General features: G+C 38.0%; 1 protein-coding gene across 5 annotated transcripts in view; it reads right to left on the bottom strand.

Moving 5' to 3' along the window:
- The window catches only part of METTL25 (methyltransferase like 25), a gene marked incomplete at its 5' end in the record, with an annotated part of 303,322 nt that overhangs the window by 168,612 nt on the left and 107,900 nt on the right, over nt 1-26,810 (bottom strand). Inside the window, one exon of one of the 5 annotated variants that reach the window (XM_082350757.1) lies at nt 26,023-26,057. The exons of the other annotated variants lie outside the window; for them this stretch is intronic. Of the gene's footprint in view, nt 1-26,022; nt 26,058-26,810 lie in introns of those variants that run through there. 5 annotated transcript variants of the gene reach the window in all.

Genomic DNA, 26,810 nt, shown 5'->3' with positions numbered 1-26,810 from the left:
ATATATTTGAACATCAGCCCACTTAGAAATATTATCTAGATTTATTAATTTTTACAGTGCTTTCTTCACATGGGTCAGCTGGAAAGTCTAAATAGTTGCTATACATTAAAAATATAATTTTAGTTGCAGATAATTTTTAGAATCAGCTCAATCTTTTACAAGAGTTTAGGTTCCCCTGTTACTTCCTTTCATAAAATCCTGTTTAGCTCCTTCATTTTATTTGTTAAATTATAATAATTGACTAATTAATTGTGTAATTTTCATTGTAGTGCCTTTCCTGTTACGTTCTGGACTCCACGAGAGCTGAGACTATGTTTCTTGTTCACTATGCTAAACTTAATATTTAGTCCAGCGCTTAAAACATAGATCTGTTCAAAAAAGATGTTCTTAATGGATAAAGGACCGAATGACTGGCACCAGCGCTGGGCAAACTATGGCTCAACTCCAGCCCACTGCCTGCTTTTCACCGCCCGCAAGTTAAGAAGGTTTTTTCCATTTTTAAATAAATCTACTTTTCAAATGGTTATATATGTGCCTAAACAGTAACCTCAGTTTTGCCTGTTGGCCCATAAACTCTACAATATTTGCTATCCGGCCCTACAAGAAGAAAGTTTTCTGACCCTGATCTGGACCAGCACTGTTCACTAGAACTGTTCCATAGGATAGCCACGGACCACACGTGGCCGGTGAGCACATGAAATTTGCCTGATGTGAGCACGGAACTGAACTTTTTATTTTATTTCATTTCATTTTAACTAATTTAAATAATCCCACGTGGCTAGCAGCTAGTGTGTTAGATGGCAGCAGACCTAGAGATACAAAAGAATAAACCTCATGTGAATACAGCAAATAATTACTCAGAGATCAAGTATATCCGCAGAAAAATACAAAAATATGCACTAATCTAGCAGTTTAGTTAGTCTTTCTGGCAAAAAAAAAATAGAATATATCGGGGCTTCCCTGGTGGCGCAGTGGTTGAGAATCTGCCTGCTAATGCAGGGGACACGGGTTCGAGCCCTGGTCTGGGAAGATCCCACATGCCGCGGAGCAACTAAGCCCGTGCGCCACAACTACTGAGCCTGCGCGTCTGAAGCCTGTGCTCTGCAACAAAAGAGGCTGCGATGGTGAGAGGCCCGCGCACCGCGATGATGAGCGGCCCCCGCCTGCCACAACTAGAGAAAGCCCTCGCACAGAAACGAAGACCCAACACAGCCATAAATAAATAAATAAATAAATAAATAAATAAATAAATAAATAAATAAATAAATAAATAAAAATTAAAAAAATAGAATATAAAAATAAACTAAATTATCTACCGCTAGTTCATTAAAACAACCAATGTTATGACAATACTTTTAAAAAGCACAAAGGTAAAAATTAATTCATTTAATTTGATAGTTACACAGAAGCTCATTTAAAATAAGTGGTGATTCTTCATCCTATGAACTGTGGTTGAGAAAAGAGCTCTTTTAGATAAGGAAGATAATGTTAATGTTCTAGGAACAAATAAATGAAGAATATTGCTTTAATGAAGATTTTAAAGTTTTTCTTTGCTTTATTGAAGGACACACCACTTATCTGCAAAGAAATTCTTGAAATACATAGAATTCTATGAAAGCAAAATGTTCTATAGAACAGTAGGAAGACATTAGAGCCCATAAACAAGTAAAAACAATGATATAATCTGATGGTATCCTCAAATAGCATTAAAGTAGGTATTAAGGTGGATTGAGGGCTTCCCTGGTGGCACAATGGTTAAGAATCTGCCTGCCAATGCAGCGGACACAGGTTCGCTCCCTGGTCTGGGAAGATCCCACATGCCGTGGAGCAACTAAGTCCGTGCGCCACAACTACTGAGCCTGCGCTCCAGAGCTCGTGAGCCACAACTACTGAGCCCGTGTGCTGCAACTACTGAAGTCCATGTGCCTAGAGCCTGTGCTCCGCAACAAGAGAAGCCACCGCAATGAGAAGCACGTGCACTGCAATGAAGAGTAGCCCCCGTCTGCCGCAACTAGAGAAAGCCTGCCTGCAGCAATGAAGACCCAACACAGCCAAAAGTAAAATAAATAAATTTATAAAAAAAAAATGGATTGAGAAGTAACGATTCAAATTGCAACGTGAAGTTTACAACACCCACATTAATAAATGATTTCATGTCTTTAAGTTGAGAAGCTCTTAAAAGGAAATCTGAATTATGTGCTATTTAGCATTGAAATTGTTTGCTGCTGTTATTTATAACACTTGAAGTTAAAATAATTAAAAATTGGAGTAATCTCCTTTTCTTGCTTATGCTGTTTCTGACATGTCTATGTATGAAAAAATATCTCCCTGAGTAAAACTACTTTGGCTGCCCTCTTATTTCAAATGATTTTATTATTAGGGAAAAATCTGAAATCACAGTGGACAAATAATCCCTTAATGCTTTTCCTGGCTAGAAAGTAATTTGTCAAAACAATCCAATTTCCAAATGGCATACAAAACCAACAAGATACTGAGCCAATACATCTGTTTCTCTCTGTATTTAGAGTATAGACAAATGCCTTTCATTTTGGGTGGAAAATCCTGATTTTGAATTCTTTAACATGACAATTTAGCTCTAGTAACAAAATATCATTTATCATTTCTCTTTGATAAAACTTTAGAATTTTTTAAAAGTCGGGTTTTACTGAGATACAAGTCACATGCAATAATATTCACCCTTTTAAAGTGCAGTTTAATAAATTTTGACACACACGCAAGTTGTGTGTTCACCACCCAAATTAACACATGGGACATTTTCATCACCCCACAAAGTTCCCTTATGCCCCTTTGTAGGCAATTCCTCCCTTCACCCACAGCCCAGTGGCAACCAGTGACTGAGCTGTTTTCTGTTTCTACAGTTTTGACTTTTCTAGAATGTTGTATAAATGACATATAAATACAGCATGTACAGCAGGTGTCTAGCTTATTTTGCTTAGCCATTTACTGTAATGCTTTTGAAATTCATCCATGTTGTTGCTGGTATCAGTAGTTCATTGCTAGCTGTTGCTGAGAAATATTCCATTGTATGAATGTACCACAATATTTTTATCTATTCTGCTGTTGATGGATTTTTGACTACTATGGATAAAGCAACAATTAACATTTGCTGTATGGACCTCTGTTTTCATTTCTCCTAGGAAAACATCTATGGAATTGTTGGGTCATATGGTATGTTTATCTTTATAAAAATCTGCCAAATTGTTCTCCAAAATAACCGTATCATTTGCATCCCCATCAGCAATCTTTAAAGCTCGGGTTGTTCTACATTGTTTCCAACAGTTAGTATTATCAATCCTTTTAATTTTAGCCATTTTAATGGATGTGTAGTGATTATCTCCTTTTAATTCATCTTTTCCTGTTGATTAATGATGTTGAATAGTTTTACATGTGTTCATTGCTGTATGCATATCTTCTTTGGTGAAATATTTGTGCAAATCTTTTGCCTCTCTTTTTGCTGAGTTTTTGTTTTACTATTTATGTACTCTGCCGATAAGCTCTTTATCAGGAACGTGCTTTGCAAATATTTCTTACCAATCTGTGTCCTGCTTTTCATTTTCTTAAGTATCTTTTCAACAGCAGACATTTTAAATTTGATGAAGACCAATTTGTCAGATTTTTTGCTTATGGTTTATGGTTTTCTATGTCCTAAGGAACCTTTCCTTAACCAAAATATTTTCTCCTACATTCTATTCTAGAAGGTTTTTAGTTTTCTCTTACATTTAGATCTAAAATCCATTTCAAGTAACCTTTTGTATGTGATACGTGGTAAGGGTTGAGTTTTTTTTTTTTCATTTTGATACTTAATTATTTGTTAGCACCACTTGTTGAAATGAGTGTTTTTCCCCTTGAATAGCTTTGACACCTCTGTTAAAAATCAACTGCTTATATATATGTGGGCCTATTTCTTAACTCATTAGTTTGTTCCATTCACCTATTTAACTGTCTTTAAACAAATACCACACTCTTGATTACTATAATTTTATAGTAAGCCTTATAAAATTTTACTTTTTAAATATATAAAGGAATACTGATATCCTTCATAAACCTAAGTACTCCTGAAATAGTTGTTTATCATATAGTGTAGGTAGAGGCTTACACTGATTTGGGCAGATATCATTCCTCTAAATATGGAAGAATCGCTATTCATAGTGGTTATTTTAAGTGGTCTGTTTTCCTGTGTTCTACAGGTAGAAGGTATACTGAACCCAGGGGATCCACAGATAGAATTCAGGGCATCCATGATCGTGGATCTTGGAGAAAACCTATTTCTTTATTTTCACTAACCTCTGATCGAAATTCAGTGTTTCCTTCTATTATAAACGTGGACAACAAACCTCAGTATGACTGGCAGTACCTGAAACTCTTGCCAATAGAAGGTGCAGATATTTTCATGTCACATTACAGCTGTGGCCGATATCTTCAAATATTCTCACATTTATTGTTACTTCAAAATCATAGTTTTTATTATTTATTTTAAAATATTTATTTGTTTGTTTTTGGCTGTGTCGGGTCTTAGTTGCGGCACACGGGATCGTTCATTATAGCACGCAGGCTCTTCGTTCCGGCGCGCGGGCTTCTCTCTAGTTGTGGTGACTAAGTGGGCTCCAGAGCATGTGGGCTCTGTAGTTACGGCACGTGGGCTCTGTAGTTACGGCACGTAGGCTCTCTAGTTGTGGCATGCGGGCTTAGTTGCCCTGTGGCACGTGGAATCTTAGTTCCCTGACCAGGGATCGAACCCACGTCCCCTGCATTGGAAGGCGGATTCTTAAGCACTGGAAAACCAGGGAAGTCCCCATAGTAGTTTTTAGAACTGCTACTTGATCTTGTTATTTAATGAGTAATAAACACACATATTACTAAATTATCATTTTTAAAAGCTCTGTTGTTAACTATCTCTATATGACTGGCTTCCTTTGTCAAATTATGTATTTTACTATATGTTAAAAAACATTGCTTGAGAAGGGGCCCAAGGGGTCTCTGGCACAGAAATGGTTTAGCTCTGCCCTCTGTATTCCCATTTCATAGATTTACTGCTTAGGCTGTCTTCCAGCCTGAGAGGTCCATTCAGAGTGTCTTTTATGCTTCAGTTTAGAATACTGCAATATTACAAGCTTTGGGTTATTTCACCTTATACCATATATAATATAATTATGATATATAACATATTATATATTATAAAGGTTCAGTAAACCTTAATTAACATGTGAGACTGAACAATGCTCCATGTCAGAATCTGGAGATTCAGTGGTGTTTCTCATGGTTCCTGCCTTTGAGTCATTTCGGCCCAGAATTGCAGGCAGATAAGGAAGTAGGCCTGGCAATGTACTGTCCACGTGCTCTCCACATGCAGCCACCTAGTGATGTTCTTACGCCTCGCCTGGGTGGCGGTGGAGGTGTGGGCAGAATATCAGCCACTGCTTCTCACAGGAATTGACACATATGAGGAAACCTAGAGAACAAGCAAGCATGAACCAGAATGGGAAGAGACTCACACAGAGGAAACCTGTGCAAGCATGAAACTTACCTCTGCCTGCAGCCTTGGGGCAGAGGAATGGCCAAGGTGGGGAAATGTGCATGGCCTGCCTTCCAACTCCCCCGGATGTGTCTGGGAAGACAATCCTTCTCACCATGCAGAAGTCAAGCGGCTTCCCACTCTTGATGAGACTATTCAGCTTGCATTTACTATTTTATCCCGGCAGGCGAAAGTGCTTTCTCTCAGGCTCCCTCTTCCCCCCACAGAAGCTATTAGGTGCAAAGCCCTTGGCTGACGCAGCCCTTCCGGAAGGGCCCCTCCCCACTTCTCGTGCCTTCCTCAGCGCCTCTTCCACCCAAGAGCTCTCTCAGTGTGCATCCTTGGCTTCAGCCAGTTCCTTCCCTCCTGGACTAGTGAGTGGTACCTGAGAGCATGCTTAGATACCATGGTACAAATGGGAGGGACACCTGCGGACAGACTCACCGTCCCAGTTTCTCCTTCAGCACTTCAGCCCACGGGACCCAGTCTAGAGGAGTAGAGGTCTTCTCCCACCTGGATTAAATGAGCCATTTATTACATCCTAAGCAGAGATTATTATGAAGACACATTCCCTCAAGCCTCTCCTCAGCCGGCCAGCAGCAGGGGCTGCTCGGCTAGTGAGGGACTAACTGACTCTCCGGCACTGTTAACAGCTGGGACAGAGCCTTTCCTGCCTGTGTCTGCTGGGGCACTGGGACCGTTCCTTTGTGATGGGCTCTATTTTTCACTTTGTTTACCAGGGTCTAAATGGAGCAAATGCCACCCACACATCTTGGTAAGGTAGGGGTGTAGATGAAAAATCTTTATATTTTTGAGGGTTTCTGTTTACTTGAGGAAATTGCTTCATCTTGCTCAGTTATCCTTATGGGAAACAGGCTGCCTATCTTTGAGGGGTTCCTGCTTCCAGTTGCTGAAGTGATATTATACTTTCTGAGGAAGAGGATGGTGCTCTTTCTTGCCCTCTGTAGGAGAGGGTTTTTTTTTTGTTTTTTTGTTTATTTTCTTTTTGGAGGACATTTTAAATTATGACCATAAAATTTCATGGCTTCACTTACTGGGCATTATTCGTTTCTCTCAGAGGATAGGCTAGTTTCCTTCCCCCTGGAGGATCAGTGTTATTCATTTCCTCTCCAGCATGCTCTGAATGCTTTCACTGCTAGGCACAGGACAAACAGTAAAAATGATAGATTTCCTGCCCTTCTAGGTCAAATAGAGGAATACAAACATTTTAAAATTAAGCACGATAAAGTGATATTGATGCTGTCACAGTCATCTGTGCGGAGTACCACTGGGGCATAATAAAAAGAAGAGTATTTAAATGTGGGGGCAGGCTCATAAATACTGAAGGACAACACAGGAAAGTGTTGGCAGGAAGATAAAGGGATGCTAGCCTTCCTGGAAGAAGGATCGGTGAGAGCAAAGTCCAGATGGAGGCAACACTTGAGATGCCGTGGGAGTTGCAGCAAGTCTGGATCATTTGAAACTGGGGTTAGATGGAGTGCAGAGAAAGACTATACAAATGAAGTAGGCAAGGGAAGCATCATGGAAGATTTGGATGCCCTGCTTAAGAGTTTGGATTTTCCTGTCAGAAAACTGGAAAACCATAGAAGAGTTATAAGCAGGGGTAGGAGACTGATGCCAAGGAAACCAAAGGGCAGTTATGAGGCTCTGAACTTTGTAGCAGTGGGACTGGAGAGGAGAGGCAGTGAGGAGAAAGGTAGGAGGTTGAATGAACATGACTTAATGTTCCAATGGATTGGAAGGAGAGAGAAGTCTAGGGTGATTATAGTTTTCAGCTGAAAGTTTACTTCACTGAAAAGGAGTATTAGAGGAAGAGTAGGTTTGACCGGAAGTTTAATTTTAGACATGTTGATTTTGAAGTGCTGGTGGAATGCCCATGGGAGTGGCAGTGGCCATCAGGCAGATGAATAAACAGGTCTAGAGCTCAGGAGACAGAGGTAGCCTAGAAATTCAGATCTGAGCATCATCAGATACAGGTCCTTTTGGAAGCCAGGACCATGTCCCATGGAAAGTGTGTAGAATGAAAAAGGCCCCAAGGACAGAGCCTTCAATGGAAAAGACTAATAGTAGTTAAAGGACAAATAGAGAAGAGGCTTCAAAGAAGGCAGAGAGAGAACAGATAGTGGAAGGAGAACAGTCTAGGAGCAGTGGCTCTTTTGGCTTCTGGGAAGCAACTCTTGGGGGTCAGATGTTCTCTCCATCTCCCTGAATCTTACGGCCTTCCTGTTTCTCTCTGTGTATTGGCTTTATCTCTTCTCTCTAATGACCTCTTTCTCTGCTCATTCATAGTTTCTGACCCTCATAACTTTGGCTTCACATGGTCAAACACTGCCCCTACAACTTCTTTATATACCACGACTTTTTAACTTCCACTCCATACTTTTGTCTATTTCAAACTCCTGAGAAAGGGAGAATCTGATAGGTCTAACTTTTCTTCAGGTCACATCAAGGATCTAGGTTGCCTTGACCAGGTGTGTACTCATGCTCCCATCACCTGCGGTCCTGAGAGTCTTGGGTATAAAACATGGCTGTCTGTGTTCACCCCTTTGACAGGAGATATGGGCAAGGAGAAAAAAATGTGGTTAGTTAGGCTGAATGATATCTGTAGTTTTAGAAAGTTTACGGAAGGGATTCCTCAACAATGGCAGACACCGTAGTATAGTCAAGAAAGTATCCTATGGATCTGGTGATGTGGATGCCAGTTGCTGGGATGGGGGGAGGGATCTGGTTGCTGTTGAGTTGGCAGTGAATGAGGGAAGGAATTGGAGACATAGAGCTGTGGCTCCCCCTTAATCAGGATCTCTACCTCAAACTTTATAATATAAAGGAAGGGGGGTGATGTTGATACAGGACAGAGTCTAGTGGTGGTTGTCCTTTTTTTCCTTCTCAAACATATGATCATTATTTAGTTATTTGCCCTTGTTCTGTACTAGAGCAGTGGGTTTGGACCTATGAACACAGATAACAGAACTACCCTTAGAAAAAGGAGAAGGGATCCCTTTGGATGAGACTGTGGGAGGGAGGGAAGGAGAAGTGATGTGGGTAAATTGTAGGAAAGGTAAGAGGTTGGCAAAGGGCACTGAAGTTCACTCTGCAAAGCCTTTCCCCCTTCACTCCCTTCACTCCTTCACTTCTCCTCTCCTCCCTAAGAGTTCACTGATAATTGAATGATCCTGCAGATTCTGAGATATCCTAAACAGATCCCACAGAGAATCCAAAGTAGGGTAACTGTCCTGGTCCTTTAAGACTGAGCAGGCTCTGCTGTTGAGGGCAGCACACCAAGGAAAGCCAGGCTGCTAGTAGGCTTGCTTTATGTTATAGCTTTCTTTGGAATGATCTGTAATGCTGATCTATTAGCAGGGGTTTCTGCCAGCCCTACCAGCATTCTGGGGCAGCCCACCCAGTCTGCATTCTGCCCCTCAACCTATCGATGGCCATGGTGTCATGGGCTACTTATAGAATATCATAGAACTCACTGACTCTCATTATGTAAATTCTCTCATTGACTCTCATTATATAAACTCTCTCATTGTGTAAATAAAGGAACTGAGACCTGAAGAGGTGAAGTAACTTGCCCAGGGTCACATACTTGGTGGCAAAACCAGGAATAGAACATAGGCTTCCCAACTCAAGGCTCAATGTTATTATTATTATTTTAGTGTGATCATTTTCCTACTAATTTCTTAATATCCTGCCAATATCCATTATGTGCTCAACGAGAGTCCTGGTTTTTCCTGATAAGGTGATATTTCAGATGGGTTGTGAAACATGAGCAGAGCTCACCAGGCAAAAAGGTAAGGCAAAGGGTTTGACTTGGGCTAAGTGTGCAACATCTACTGCCTGGGATGAGGTAATTATCATGCGCAGAGACAGAAAGTGACCATCAGTGGCCTCTCACGGCCTCTGTTTGAATTACCAAAAGCTTGGAACTACATGCCTTCACCTGGCCATCCTTCCTAAGTGGACAAAACACATGCACCACCCATCATCTTGTCCGCTCACACTCTTACATGTAACCTACTGTGCTCTTCCCCCTTCTCACTCATTCTCCCATTGCTGTGATCTTTTCCACCGAGGGCTTCTGGAAAACCTTGTTTAGAGAAAACCAACGACCCTATACTATCACCTTATTCACCAAACACCTACCACCCTGAAGCTTGGTTAACTCTCAAGGAACCACTTGCCAATCTCTCCAGTGCCAGATGCTAATTTTCTCACATCACATGGACCATGAGGAGAGGCTGAGAGGCTGAGTGGAGGAGAGAGGGGTTAGCCTTCTCCCTGGTCCCCACTCTCCGTCTCATCGTAAATTCTCCACTGTTGAATAAAAGAAGCTGGATGTTAGCTGGCTATAGCAGTTGCCATCATTTGTCTTCTACCAAATTCCCAAGAAGATTTAACATTTGTCTGTTGTCAACTAATGTTATTTTCCTAGATAATCTCTCTGAATAACATTTTTTTCCAATACTCTTCTCTCTCTAGATATTCTTCCTCAGTAACCCCTTGAACAGCCATGATTTAAACAACCATTAATAGATCTTGAGCTCAAAGTTTCCTATGGGTTCTAGGTTGCATATTGGATATCTTCAACATGTGGGTATTTCGCAGACACAGCATATCCAAAATTGAACAATAAGCAACCCCTAATTCCCAAGCAACCCCTTAGACCTTTGTTCCTTCTTAGACTTTCTTCCTCAGTAAATGGCTGTGCTACTCAGCTAGTCACCCATGCTAGAAACTTAAGGGGAGGTGAAGGGTGACTATCCTAGACTTCATTCTGTCTCACCTACAATATAGAATCAGTAAGCAAGTCATGATAATTTTACCTCCTTGACTTAACTTTTTTCTTTTCCATTTCTACTTCCTCTGCCCTAATCAAGGCATTATCTCTTTTCATTTAGGTTTTTGAAATGGGGTCCTAACTGCTGCCCTGGCCTTCAGCTTGATTCTACTCCAATCCATCCTGTAGGCTATACAGTCAGAACGATTTTTCTAAAATAGAACTATAATCACATCACTCTCTTCCTAAACTTCCTCAATGAACCTTTTATGCCTTGAGAGGAAATGTATCTCTTTGGCATGCCATTCATGGCTTCCATGCCTAGGACCCTGTCAACCTGTCTGATCTTATCTCCATACTCACCATTCACATTAAACAACTTTCAAGCCCCTAATGGAGTCATGCTCTCTCATGTTTTTGCAATAATTGTTGCTTGTCCTTATTGAGATGTTACTATATACAAAGATCTCTATTACTTGATCTCTTTCTGCTCATAACTGCATGTGGTTACTGTTTGTCCCCCAGTTGACAGATGGAAAAACTGAAGCACAAATAAGTTAAGTAACCTAACTAAGGTCACACAGCTAGTGAGGGACACAACTGGGATTTGAACTCTTAACAGTCTCTCTCTAGAACCCATTCTTTTAACCGCTATTTACAGCACTATCACTCTGTCCCTCCTCCTGGAAGACCCTTCTTTCTTCCTTCACTGAGCTCACCTCATACTTACCCCTTGGCCATTTACTCTGGCTTCTGCTTCCATCAAAATTCTGAAAAATCTCTCACAAAAAATGTCAATGATGGACTTCAGTGGGAATTTTCCCATTCTCTTCTTACTGGATCTTTCAAATGCTTCCAACCATTGGTTACTCCATAGGCCTTGAAATATCCTCTTCCTTGATTCACATGACGATCTGCTCCTGGTCTTTCTGCTTTATCTCTGGATGTGCTTTCACAGCCACGTTTGTTGTTCACACTTCTCTATAGAAACTTCATATTGGAGTTTTAGTTTCTCCATTCTTTTCTCCCTATGCTTTTTGCACTGAGTGATCTCATCCATGTTCTAGCTTCAATTTCCATCTATATGTTGATAACTTCTACATTTGTATCCATGCTTTCCCTTTGTTCTACAGACCCTTTTAGACCACTGCTTCTTTAATATTCCTTGAATTTCTCAAAAGTATCCTGCACTCAACATATCTGAAATGGAATTTTTAGTTTTTTCCCCAATATTGCTCTTCAGTGTACTTTAGCACCACCTTCCACCTAGAGAAACAATCTAGAAACTTTTATAGCCCATCAACCAAAGAGCACTAAGAACAAAACTGTAGTCCGAACTAGATTTATTTCGCTGACCGCAGCCAGGGGGCACGCACTCCAGGAGAATGGGGGGTTGTCTCAGTAAGAGAGAGTTTTTAGGAACTTCTTATAGGATTTGGGCTTGTAATGCATGGTTGTAGGGAGGATTTAAAAACATGAGGTCCAGTTTTGAATTGGAGGTTGTCAAAAAGCTAGGGAAATTCAATAACTGGTCTTATTTTTTTTTTACTATAGAAGGCAGGAGGATTAAAGTGGGTTGAGAGTAGTCACTGCTATGAAGTTGGAATTACATGTTAGCCAGAAGAGAGATGTTGAGAATGGGCTTGTCTGTCTTGTTCCAGACATGTCACTGAGTGGCCTTCTCTGAATATTGTCTATAATTGTCATTTATTTTGAGTTTCAGTACCTCCCAGTTTTAGTTAGATGATTTTGGAAAAAGTGATTTTAACTCTCAGCTTTAATTTTCCAGTATAAAAAATAAAGCAAATATCTATTATTATTTGGAGCAGAAAACTCAAGAACACTTTACTTATGATTTTAGTTGTACACATATTTCCCTTCATTTTAATAACGAAACTCTTTTTAGGTGTCTCAGAAAAAAACAAATATTTTTCCTGCCATTTGCAAAAACAGTTCCATCTGATTGGTAGATTATGAGACCTATCCTTTAGAGGCAGGACAACCAAGAAATCATCAATTACTTGAAGTTTATAGGATTATGCATCCACCAATATCTTGACTGTCTCAAGAGGAAACCAAATAATTAAGACCAACACAGAAGACCCTCAAATAATCAAGAAGTAAGACAGTATCTTCAGTTAGACTCTGAAGCCAGATGCCTGAATTTGAATCTTGACTTTACCATTCCCATGCCTCCTCCAACTTGGAGCAAGTTGCTGGACCTTTCTGTATTTCAATTTTCCCTTCAGTAAAGCAGCAGAAATAATACAGTCCCTTCCTCTTAGGATTGCTATAAAGATTAAGTAAGTTAATAAATACAAAGTGCTTAGAACAGCACCTAGCATAGAGTAGGCACTCAATAAATATTTAGTTGGCATTATTATTATAATCCATCATGTCATTTGGAGTTTAAAAAACCTTTTAAAATTTGAGTAGTTGCCAAGGACACTCTGTATAATGGTATGTAGGTATATAAGAGACATATAAAGTTGGAGTAACCTCTAAAATTTTTAAAACAGATCTGGCTACTCAAGAAGACTCCTTCAGAGAGAGCTCTCAGATGTCAACACACTTGAGAATAGTGAATCTGGAATTATGTTAACATATTGGAAGCTTCCATGGAGACTGCAATGGTGAAAGAGCAATTTGAATAGTAGACTTTCAAAACTGTCAAAGAAATTGATGATGTATCCCTACTTGCCAGAAAGAGGCTTATGCAACACCTTTGGACTGCATATAAGAGGAACTACTTGGGGGGGATTTCATGAAATCTATAACTGAAGTGGCTCCTTCTTCTCTTCCTGTCAAGCTGGCCATTTTGACATCTATTAACTAATACATGTAAGTGGGGTAAAATTTTTTGATTATGACATCTGTTTAAATTGGCCTTCTGTGTCTGTTCATAATTTCAGTTAAACTATGTGCTTTTAGCATTTACTACACTGGAGGTGGATTCTTTGGGGAAGAGAAAAACAGAGGTTATAAGAAAGATTAAATTGTAGGTTATTATTTTTTTTTAATAATCAAATGGGGCACATAGAAAAGTTCTTTGTATTTATTCTTATATTTGGTGACAGGTCATTTGTGCAGTTTTGGAGGGTATCTGAATTTAATTTATTGGCACACTTATGTAGACCTCAGTTATCTGAATTGATTTCTGTCTAGTCATTAGTAGATTGCTTGCCTATGTTTCCTTATATTTTATGTACAAATATCTAGGCAGGAGCCTATTGAGGGTTTGCAGTTCATTGTTATTGAAGCTGTCTGTGGATTCTATGTTTAACCATCAATGATTTCCCAAGCTGGCAGCTTTTATGAAAAGAACTAAATCCAAATTTGGCCCTGGATTGAAAAAAGCAGAGTTCCTAAATAGTTAATGTATATGATATACTTAATAGTATTATCAACCTTTAACTAGCAATTCTCCTTCTGGGAATGTAGTCATACAGCGTAAATTATTGAAGAAGAGAATAATGTCATATGCTCAAATGTATTCACAACAGTCTTAGGCACAATAGCAAGAGGTTGGAAGGTCTAACAATAAAATAATGGGTAAATAGAGTATATGTCATTAGGATGGACTCTTAAGTCATTAAAAATGATCACGATGAAGGCAGTGTAGAATTATGGGGAAATGTTTCTTACATAATATTAAGTAAAAGAGGCAGAATATAAATGGTATGTTGATTGTTAAGGCAGATATAAACAATAAATGCATTTGGACCGACTGAAAATAACTACTTGGTGGTGGGAATGTGAGTAATTTAACTATAGTTTCTTCATTTTTTTTAAACCAAAAGAGAGAAAGTAAAGAGTTTTAAATAGCATGATCATATTATTCGAGAGCCAAATTCCTCATTCATTTTTCATGGATTTGTAAAAATGACAGCTTGTATGTTAACTCAATTTGAGGTTTAGCCCAGGAACCTGATTTGTTTGCCTCAAAAGATTCACTGTATCTTGATTTTTAAAATAAATTCTATGCAAGTTCCAATGCCAACTGGTCTGCTATCTTTATTAATATGAAAAGATCACGTGGGTGAAAGATACCATAATCAGAGATAAACAGAAAAAGCACGGAATAAAATGTGGAGCATCTACCAAAAGATATGAAGGCCTTTTGAAGAGGTGTTCCTAATTTATATACATAAGTTAGAGTTTTATGGTAAATATACAGATAATACAGAACATTTTCATTCTTAAATTTTACTTACAAACTAAATCTTTTACATTATATTGAAAAGACATAGCCTTAGTCAGTTGTGAGAAACGGCTGCAAAAAACCCCACAATTCAATCCCCAAATTTATTAACAAGTCCTGTTGGAGTAATGCCTGTTAAAAAATGTCAGCTGAAGGCAGAAGGGATTTGTGAAATTCTGGTCTCCTTTGTATTTATTCTTTGGCAGTGACTGAAGAGAGGGAGGTCTAATATTCTTAGGTACAGACCTCTCGAGCATGAGGCAAGATGTGGTCCATTTAGGGCAGGGCTGTGAGTGAGTACCCTCGGGATTTGCATGCTCCCTCACCTTAGCAGACACTACGGGACGTGGCAAGGTCTTCTGTGTTCTTGGGCATAAAACTCTCTCAGAGGAGCCTTAAAGAGGCTGTCTTCTCAAATGTTAAGCACTTGGGGGTCTCTTAAAATACCTATTCTGACTGAGTAGGTTTGGGGTAGGGACTGAGATTCTGCATTTTTAACAAGTTCTCAGGTGATGTTGATGCTGTTGGTCTGCGGAGTGCAATTTTGGGGAGTAAGACTCTAAGCTCAGCTTACTTGAGGAAAAAAAAAGTGATGCAGGGAATCTCCTGCTTAATCTTTGCTTCCCATATTACTTCTACGACTGGAAGCTAATCTTTGGACAAGGAAGCATGCCACTGGCGTGGACATCAATGTAAAAAGAAGTGTTAGTACGTACTGGAATAATTTCTTACAATTTTAACTTATCACTCTGGTGTCCAGAAAGATCAGTACTGATAACTAAGAAATATACTCTATAACTCATATGTTGAAGTTTTAAGCATTGCTATATGCCCACCAGCTTTTTGGAATGTTATTGTCCTAACATTATGCTGTGTGGTCATCTATTTGGTTAGCTGTTTTTAAAATTTTCTTTGGAATTTTCAAATTTCATTTACAGGCCTCTTTATAAAACCCCCTCTCTGATTCTTCTGGGGTGGCCCTTGTATATATGATATATAAAATGTCAAAGTAGTTGGTATTTAATAATTGGCAATTATCTTTAGGTTTATTTTTAGTAATTATCTTAAGATTTATTTTAAATTTTTATTTATTTTTTATTTTATTTATTTATTTATTTTGGCTGCGTTGGGTCTTCATTGCTGCGCGCGGGCTTCGTCTAGTTGCAGCGAGCGGGGGCTACTCTTCGTTGCAGTGTGCAGGCTTCTCATTGCGATGGCTTCTCTTTGTTGCAGAGCACAGGCTCTAGGCACATGGGCTTCAGTAGTTGTGGCTCGCGGGCTCTAGAGCGCAGGCTCAGTAGTTGTGGCGCACGGGCTTAGTTGCTCCGCGGCATGTGGGATCTTCCTGGACCAGGGCTCGAACCTGAGTCCCCTGCATTGGCAGGCGATTCTTAACCACTGCGCCACCAGGGAAGTCCCAAGATTTATTTTAAAATTAAAATTAATATCATGGGCAGGAAGCTTCTTGGTTTTCACTGATCTTCCTAAGTAAGTTAAAACTAACCACTATCTGGCACATATATACAATGGAATATTACTCAGCCATAAAAAGGAACGGAATTGAGTTATTTGTAGTGAGGTGGATGGACCTAGAGTCTGTCATACAGAGTAAAGTAAATCAGAAAGAGAAAAATACCAGATGCTAACGCAAATATATGGAATCTAAAAAAACAGTACTAATGAAACTAGTGTCAGGGCAGGAATACATACGCAGACATAGAGAATGGACTTGAGGACACGGGGCGGGGAAGGGGAAGCTGGGACGAAGTGAGAGAGTAGCACTGACATGTATACACTACCAAATGTAAAATGGATGGCTAGTGGCAAGCTGCTGCATAGCACAGGGAGATCAGCTCGGGTGCTTTGTGACCACCTAGAGGGGTGGGATAGGGAGGGTGGCAGGGAGATGCAAGAGGGAGGGGATATGGGGATATATGTATACATATAGCTGATTCACTTTGTTGTACAGCAGAAACTAACACAACATTGTAAAGCAATTCTACTCCAATAAAGATATAAAAACAAAACAAAACAAACTAACCACTATCATTGGTGCTCAATTCTTTCAAAAGTGGCCTCGGACTGCCACTTTTAACTTTAAATTGCAAAGTTCTGATTTTAACTTAGCATATACTTACAAGACAATAAAAGCCAAGTATGAATCTATTATCTAAAGCAGTAAAAACAAAATACCGTATTTGGAATGTCAATGGGATTCTTATCATTGAATTTTTTTTTCTTAAATCTATGAACAGTGAGCTGAAAGATCTCTTAAATGTGTTTCCTGTAAGAACACATTTTTATAGAAAATACATTTACATGGCTATTTGTTTAGTTTTGAATATAGTACTATACTCCTTAATTTTTTTGCCCACCAAAGTCTGGAGATCACAGGGTTAGACAAAAGGAAAGAACAAAAAGGAAGTCTGTAAGCAGACACTGGTCACTGAAATCATTATGCTTTCAAGATAATAATTAAACCCTAGAGTGAATGAAAAATGGGTGAACTGTTCTCAAGTATTACTGCTTGCTCCTTGGGTGTATATTACTGTTTTGATACTAACAATCTATATCCCTAATACATGCTATTGAATTAATTTGTTGTTCTGAGAATTGAGGTTAAGTGTGAAAACACCAGTTTATAGATGTTCAATAAAGTTTTTTTGGACTTTATATGTCTTACTTGATCAGAAACACATATACTCTGTTTTTGGAAAAGTCAGAGAGATTTCATCTTCTGTTTCCTAGTTTTCCAAGATGGCATTTCTATTTTGGCCCTGATAAACAGCTATCCTACCCTTCTTATGCATTTGCATCTTATAGACAGTTTAGAATCTAAAAATCAAGACATAAATTAAATGTGTATTTGATGTAACTCCACCAGGCTACTATGACCTTCAGAAGCTGTGTAACACTGCTTTATTTATTAACTAAACAAAGCTCCAAGAGATATAAAGTTTTAATTTTCATAATAATAGAACAGTAAGGAGATATTGGTTGAATTTACTATTGTTTCATTAATCTTAAAGGTAGGAGGTATGCTATTAACAGCAGCAATTTTAATGAAATCCTTTCTTCTCTAAGCATCTGCAACCAATTTATTAGAAGGAAAACACATTACCAAGAATCTCATTAACAAAAGTGGATATTAAAACTGTGCTAGAGATCTAAAATGTGAAGCATATTTAAAAAAATTCAGATCTGGGGGCTTCCCTGGTGGCGCAGTAGTTGAGAATCTGCCTGCCGATGCAGGGGACACGGGTTCGAGCCCTGGTCTGGGAGGATCCCACATGCCGCGGAGCAACTGGGCCTGTGAGCCACGGTTACTGAGCCTGCGCGTCTGGAGCTTGTGCTCTGCAACAGGAGAGGCCACGATGATGAGAGGCCCACGCACCGCGATGAAGAGTGGCCCCCACTTGCCACAACTGGAGAAAGCCCTCGCACAGAAACGAAGACCCAACACAACCATAAATAAATAAATAAATAAACAAATAAAATAAACCCCCCAAAAAAGTAAAAAAAAAAAAAAAAAAGCTTAAAAAAAAAATTCAGATCTGTTTATTTTCAAGAGAAACGGACAGTATTTGCTATTAATTAGAGAAAAGTTATCCAAGAAAATCATTTACCTTGCAAAAGCTTTCAGTTCTTACACTGTAAATGTTGATCCTCAAAACTACTAAATATCACTCTTCAGTACAGTAAAACCTGCTGTGAAGGGATGACTTCCCAAACATAGTATAAGCTGGTAACATGAATGTAAATGTGGAGCCTTTAAAGGCATTGTTTACATACGTAAAAAGATGGTCAACATCCTATACATTAAAAGTACACCCTCTCCTTTGCCTTCAATTTTATTTTTAGTTCGTGTCCTTTTGGATTAAAGTGGAAATACAGCACTAACATTTTTTCTTTATGATTTAAAAATCTGTCCCTTATGCCTTTATTCACAGAGGTTTACCTGCACAGTTATATTGTCTACTAAAACTGGAAATAGTCTGAAGTCACCAGAGCACCAGAGAGGTCTGTTGTCATAATCAAATGGATCTGGAATTGTTTTATCTTTCCCTTGAAACACATTATTTGAGTATAGTTTGCTCGATGGAAAACCACCATCAACTAATTTTCTTAAAAGAGTTGTGGCAGTATTAGAAGACTGGATTCTTTCCTAAGAGGGCAGCTAACTCTGAATAATGTGCATTTAGTTCAACATGATTAGCTGATGCACACCAAATCCCATGTTGACTAAATGGAAAGCAATGTGTTGAATTTCAGGTTGGAATTTGCATACTTTCTCTATTTTTCTAAAATCCAACATGTTCAATCATAACTGTCTGAGTACAAATTAAAGGTTTTTCCTCCCATGAATTTTAAATACACGCTACTTTGTCTGTGCTGTAATGTGTTAACTCTCTTATTCTAGATTGTTCATTGGAAAATTCTGATAAAAACACTACAATTATTAAAAAAAAGGTCTTTCATTGACAGAACATCTGCAAACCTAATGAGGCAATCCACTGAGATAAATACCTCAACTAATAAATTCCCATACGTGTAGCCAGTAGCATCACTGGCCAAGTACAAATCATCTGGGAAGGTTTGGAGACTTTCAGTTCCTTTGGTCACAGGTTAACCAGAGCACATATTTCACGTAACAGATTATTTCTTAAAACAGTCCTCTCCTCCACGAAAACAAGCCATTATACTGACCACATTTAGAAACAACCCAAAGGAAACTATAATTAAGGGGAAGAATGGGACAGAAGTCAACAATCTAGGACATAGTTCATGGTAAAGCATTGTGTGTTTATGTAGACACTTTCTTCTTCTCCTCCCAAATGTCATTATCTAACTCTTAACTCTTCCATATGCCTCTCATATGTGTTTCAATGACTAGATTATGAACTCCTGAAGATTAGGAACTATCAACAGCTTTTAAATCTTTCTCCCCAACCTTAAGTGTTATAGTCACATAGTTGCGAACTAACAAGATAGTAGGTAACTGAATTACATTTAACATCCACAAAGTACTTTTATTGAGATGTAGGAAATTAATAGAGGATTAATTGCAGATTCAATATAACAGTTATATGATTATTTATGTTTTTTCTTCTTTTGGCAATTTTGGCATATTGCATTTCCTTGAGAAAAATTTCCTTTTTACACAAATGTTCAAATTTATCAGTATAAAGCCGTTCATAATATTCTTATTACCATTCTAATTTTTGTAGGATCTATAGTGATGTTCCCTTTTATATTCCTTAGTTATTTAACTGTTTTATTTTTTTAAATGATTACTCTTTCAGAGTTGTGTCAATTTTATTAGTTATCTAAGAACCAACTTTTAGAGGTGTTAATTATCTCTCTGTGTGTTTTTCTTCCACTAACTATTAATCTTTTGATTTTCGGTCTTTTTCTTTTCTAATATGTGTGCACAGCTAATGTTTCCTTATATCATGGTTTAGCTCATCCTAGAAGTTTTGATGTCTAATTTGTAATGAAAATTACAATGATCTGTAATGAAAAATTATAATTTTTTCATTATAATTCAATTCAATTATTTTCATTATTATTCAAAATGTTTTCTGATTTCCACTTTCTTCTTTGACTCGAAAGGTATTTAGATGTATAATTCTTAAATTTAAAGCATATGGGACCTTATCAAAATACCAATGGCATTTTTCACGGAACTTGGACAAATAATTCTAAAATTTGTATGAAAACACAAAAGTCCCTGAAAAGCCAAAACAGTCTTGAGAAAGAACAACAAAGCTGGGGGTATCACGCTCCCTGATTCCAAATACTACAAAGCTACAGTAATCAAAACAGTATGGTGCTGGCAAAAAACAGACAATAGATCAATGGAACAGAATAGAGAGTCCAGAAATGAAGCCACACTTTTAAGGATAATTAATCTCCGACAAAAGAGGCAAGAATATACAATGAGGAAAAGGCAGTCTCTTCAACAAACAGTGTTGGGAAAACTGGACAGTTATATGCAAAACAATCAAAGGGGACAACTCTCTCAAACCATGCACAAAAATAAATTCAAAATGGATTAAAGACTTAAATGTAAAACCTGAAACCACAACACTTCTAGAAGAAAACATAGGAAGTAAGCTCTTTGACACTGATCTTAGTAATATTTCATGGATATGTCTCCTCAGGCAAAGGAAACAAAAGCAAAAATAGACAAATGGGACAACATCAAATGGAAAGGCTTTTGCACAGCAAAGGAAACTAACAACAAAATGAAAAGGTCACCTACTGAATGGGAGAAGATATATGCAAATGATACATCTAATAAGGGGTTAACATCCAAAATATAAAAAGAACTTACACAACTCAACATCAAAAAAACCACCAACAACCCAATCAAAAATGGGCAGAGGATCTGAATAGACATTTTTCCAAAGAAGGCATACAGATGGTCAAAGGCACATGAAAAGATGCTCAACATCACCAATCATCAAGGAAATGCAAATCAAAACCACAATGAGATATCACCTCACACCTGTCAGAAACGGCTATCAATGAAAAGAACACAAGTAACAAATGTTGGAGAGGGTGTGGAGGAAAGGGAACCCTTGTGCACTGTTGGTGGGGATGTAAATTGGTGCAGCCACTATGGAGAACAGATGGACATTCCCTAAAAAACTAAAAATAGAACTTCATATGATACAGCAATTCTACTCTTGGGTATTTATCTGAAGAAAACAAAAACACTAATTTTAAAAGATAAATGCACCCCTGTGTTCATTGCAGCATTATTTACAATAGCCAAGATATGCAAGATATGGAAGCAACCTAAGTGCTCCTCAGTAGATGAATGAGATGAATGGAAACAGAAGATGTGACACACACACAATGGAATATTACTCAGCCATAAAAAAGAATGCAATTTTGCCATTTGCAACAACATGGATAGACTTGGTGGATATTATGTTAAGTGAAGTAAGTCAGACAGAGAAAGACAAATACTGAATGATTTCATTTATATGTGGAATCTAAAAAGCAAAACAAATGAATAAGCATAACTAAACAGAAAAAGACTCATAGATACAGACAACAAACAGGTGGTTGCCAGAGGGGAGTGGGTCAGGGACAAGGAAGGAGAGAAATAGGTGAGGGAGATTAAGAGGTACAAAATTCCAGCTGCCAAACAAATGAGTCATGGGTATGAAATGTACAGTGTGGTTGGCAAGGGTGGGGGGGTGGGGAAGGGATGAACTGGGAGTTTGGGGTTAGCAGATGCAAACTATTATATATAGAATGGATAAACAACAAGGTCCTACTGTATAGCGCAGGGAACTATATTCAATATCATGTGATAAACCATAATAGAAGAGAATATATTGATAAAAAAGAATATATATATATATATATATATATATGTATGACTGAATCACTTTGCTGTATGGCAGAAATTAACACAACATTGTACATCAACTATACTTCAATTAAAAAAGTAACTATGGCTCCCATCAAGCCTCTTAGATAGCCTCAACCACCAGAGGGCACACAGCAGAAGCAAGAAAAACTACAATCCTGCAGCCTGTGGAAGAAAAACCGTATTCACAGAAAGATAGACAAGATGAAAAGGCAGAGGGCTATGTACCAGATGAAGGAACAAGATAAAACCCCAGAAAAACAACTAAATGAAGTGGAGATAGGCAACCTTCCAGAAAAAGAATTCAGAATAATGATAGTGAAGATGATCCGGGACCTCGGAATAAGAATGGAGGCAAAGATCGAGAAGATGAAAGAAATGTTTAACAAAGACCCAGAAGAATTAAAGAACAAACAAACAGAGATGACCAATACAATAACTGAAATGAAAACTACACTAGAAGGAATCAATAGCAGAATAACTGAGGCAGAAGAACGGATAAGTGACCTGGAAGACAGAATGGTGGAACTCATTGCTGCGGAACAGACTAAAGAAAAAAGAATGAAAAGAAATGAAGATAGCCTAAGAGACCTCTGGGACAACATTAAACGCAACAACATTCGCATTATAGGGGTCCCAGAAGGAGAAGAGAGAGAGAAAGGACCAGAGGAAAACTTCCCTAACATGGGAAAGGAAATAGCCACCCAAGTCCAGGAAGCGCAGAGAGTCCCATACAGGATAAACCCAAGGAGAAACATGCCGAGACACATAGTAATCAAAGTGGCAAAAATTAAAGACAAAGAAAAATTATTGAAAGCAGCAAGGGAAAAACGACAAATAACATACAAGGGAACTCCCATAAGGTTAACAGCTGATTTCTCAGCAGAAACTCTGCAAGCCAGAAGGGAGTGGCATGATATACTTAAAGTGATGAAAGGGAAGAACCTACAACCAAGATTACTCTACCCGGCAAGGATCTCATTTAGATTTGATGGAGAAATCAAAAGCTTTACAGACAAGCAAAAGCTAAGAGAATTCAGCACCACCAAACCAGCTTTACAACAAATGCTAAAGGAACTTCTCTAAGTGGGAAACACAAGAGAAGAAAAGGACCTACAAAAACAAACCCAAAACAATTAAGAAAATGGTCATAGGAACATACATATTGATAATTAGCTTAAATGTGAATGGATTCAATGCTCTAACCAAAGACACAGGCTTGCTGAACGGATACAAAAACAAGACCCATATATATGCTGTCTACAAAAGACCCATTTCAGACCTAGGGACACATACAGACTGAAAGTGAGGGGATGGAAAAAGATATTCCATACAAATGGAAATCCAAAGAAAGCTGGAGTAGCTATACTCATATCAGATAAAATAGACTTTAAAATAAAGAATGTTACAAGAGACAAGGAAGGACACTACATAATGATCAAGGGATCAATCCAAGAAGAAGATATAACAATTATAAATATATATGCACCCAACATGGGAGCACCTCAATACATAAGGCAACTGCTAACAGCTATAAAAGAGGAAATCGACAGTAACACAATAATAGTGGGGGAGTTTAACACCTCACTTACACCAACGGACAGATCATCCAAAATGAAAATAAATAAGGAAACAGAAGCTTTAAATGACACAATAGACCAGATAGATTTAATTGATATTTATAGGACATTCCATCCAAAAACAGCAGATTACACTTTCTTCTCAAGTGTGCACGGAACATTCTCCAGGACAGATCACATCTTGGGTCACAAATCAAGCCTCAGTAAATTTAAGAAAATTGAAATCATATCAAGCATCTTTTCTGACCACTGCGCTATGAGATTAGAAATAAATTACAGGGGAAAAAAAGTGAAAAGCACAAACACATGGAGGCTAAACAATATGTTACTAAATAACCAAGAGATCACTGAAGAAATCAAAGAGGAAATCAAAAAATACCTAGAGACAAATGACAATGAAAACATGATGATCCAAAACCTATGGGATGCAGCAAAAGCAGTTCTAAGAGGGAATTTTATAGCTATACCAGCCTACCTAAAGAAACAAGAAAAATCTCAAGTAAACAATCTAACCTTACACCTAAAGGAACTAGAGAAAGAAGAACAAACAAAACCCAAAGTTAGCAGAAGGAAAGAAATCATAAAGATCAGAGCGGAAATAAATGAAATAGAAACAAAGAAAACAATAGCAAAGATCAATAAAACTAAAAGCTGGTTCTTTGAGAAGATAAACAAAATTGATAAGCCATTAGCCAGACTCATCAAGAAAAAGAGGGAGAGGACTCAAATCAATAAAATTAGAAATGAAAAAGGAGAAGTTACAACAGACACCGCAGAAATACAAAGCATCCTAAGAGACTACTACAAGCAACTCTATGCCAATAAAATGGACAACCTGGAAGAAATGGACAAATTGTTAGAAAGGTATAACCTTCCAAGACTGAACCAGGAAGAAACAGAAAATATGAACAGACCAATCACAAGTAATGAAATTGAAACTGTGATTAAAAATCTTCCAACAAACAAAAGTCCAGGACCAGATGGCTTCACAGGTGAATTCTATCAAACATTTAGAGAAGAGCTAACACCCATCCTTCTCAAACTCTTCCAAAAAATTGCAGACGAAGGAACACTCCCAAACTCATTCTATGAGGCCACCATCACCCTGATACCAAAACCAGACAAAGACACTACAAAAAAAGAAAATTACAGACCAATGTCACTGATGAATATAGATGCAAAAATCCTCAACAAAATACTAGCAAACAGAATCCAACAACACATTAAAAGGGTCATACACCACGATCAAGTGGGATTTATCCCATGGATGCAAGGATTCTTCAATATACGCAAATCAATCAATGTGATACACCATATTAACAAATTGAAGAAGAAAAACCATATGATCATCTCAAGAGATGCAGAAAAAGCTTTTGACAAAATTCAACACCCATTTATGATAAAAACTCTCCAGAAAGTGGGCATAGAGGGAAGCTACCTCAACATAATAAAGGCCATATACGACAAACCCACAGCAAACATCATTCTCAATGGTGAAAAACTGAAAGCATTTCCTCTAAGATCAGGAACGAGACAAGGATGTCCACTCTCACCACTATTATTCAACATAGTTCTGGAAGTCCTAGCCATGGCAATCAGAGAAGAAAAAGAAATAAAAGGAATACAAATTGGAAAAGAAGAAGTAAAACTGTCACTGTTTGCAGATGACATGATACTATACACAGAGAATCCTAAAAATGCCACCAGAAAACTACTAGAGCTAATCAATGAATTTGGTAAAGTTGCAGGATACAAAATTAATGCACAGAAATCTCTTGCATTCCTATACAGCAATGATGAAAAACCTGAAAGAGAAATTAAGGAAACACTCCCATTTACCACTGCAACAAAAAGAATAAAATACCTAGGAATAAACCTACCTAGGGAGACAAAAGACCTGTATGCAGAAAACTATAAGACACTGATGAAAGAAATTAAACATGATACCAACAGATGGAGAGATATACCATGCTCTTGGATTGGAAGAATCAATATTGTGAAAATGACTATACTACCCAAAGCAATCTACAGATTCAATGCAATCCCTATCAAATTACCAATGGCATTTTTTACGGAACTAGAACAAATCATCTTAAAATTTGTGTGGAGACACAAAAGACCCTGAATAGCCAAAGCAGTCTTGAGGGAAAAAAATGGAGCTGGAGGAATCAGACTCCCTGACTTCAGACTATACTACAAAGCTACAGTAATCAAGACAATATGGTACTGGCACAAAAACAGAAACATAGATCAATGGAACAAGATAGAAAGCTCAGAGATAAACCCACGCACCTATGGTCAACTAATCTATGACAAAGGAGGCAAAGATATACAATGGAGAAAAGACAGTCTCTTCAATAAGTGGTCCTGGGAAAACTGGACAGCTACATGTAAAAGAATGAAATTAGAATACTCCCTAACACCATACACAAAAATAAACTCAAAATGGATTAGAGACCTAAATGTAAGACTGGACACTATAAAACTCTTAGAGGAAAACCTAGGAAGAACACTCTTTGACATAAATCACAGCAAGATCTTTTTTGATCCACCTTCTAGAGTAATGGAAATAAAAACAAAAATAAACAAATGGGACCTAATGAAACTTCAAAGCTTTTGCACAGCAAAGGAAACCATAAGCTAGACGAAAAGACAACCCTCAGAATGGGAGAAAATATTTGCAAACGAATCAACAGACAAAGGATTAATCTCCAAAATATATAAACAGCTCATGCAGCTCAATATTAAAGAAACAAACAACCCAATCCAAAAATGGGCAGAAGACCTAAATAGACATTTCTCCAAAGAAGACATACAGATGGCCAAGAAGCACATGAAAAGATGCTCAACATCACTAATTATTAGAGAAATGCAAATCAAAACTACAATGAGGTATCACCTCACACCAGTTAGAATGGCATCATCAGAAAATCTACAAACAACAAATGCTGGAGAGGGTGTGGAGAAAAGGGAACCCTCTTGCACTGTTGGTGGGAATGTAAATTGATACAGACACTATGGAGAACAATATGGAGGTTCCTTAAAAAACTAAAAATAGAATTACCATATGACCCAGCAATCCCACTACTGGGCATATACCCAGAGAAAACCGTAATTCAAAAAGACACATGCACCCCAATGTTCATTGCAGCACTATTTACAATAGACAGGTCATGGAAGCAACCTAAGTGTCCATTGACAGACGAATGGATAAAGAAGATGTGGTACATATATACAATGGAATATTACTCAGCCATAAAAAGGAACAAAATTGAGTCATTTGTTGAGATGTGGATGAATCTAGAGAC

Source organism: Balaenoptera borealis (genome assembly GCF_965194805.1).
Source record: "Balaenoptera borealis genome assembly, chromosome: 13".
NCBI lineage: Eukaryota > Metazoa > Chordata > Mammalia > Artiodactyla > Balaenopteridae > Balaenoptera > Balaenoptera borealis.
This window is presented reverse-complemented; position numbering and strand designations above follow the sequence as displayed.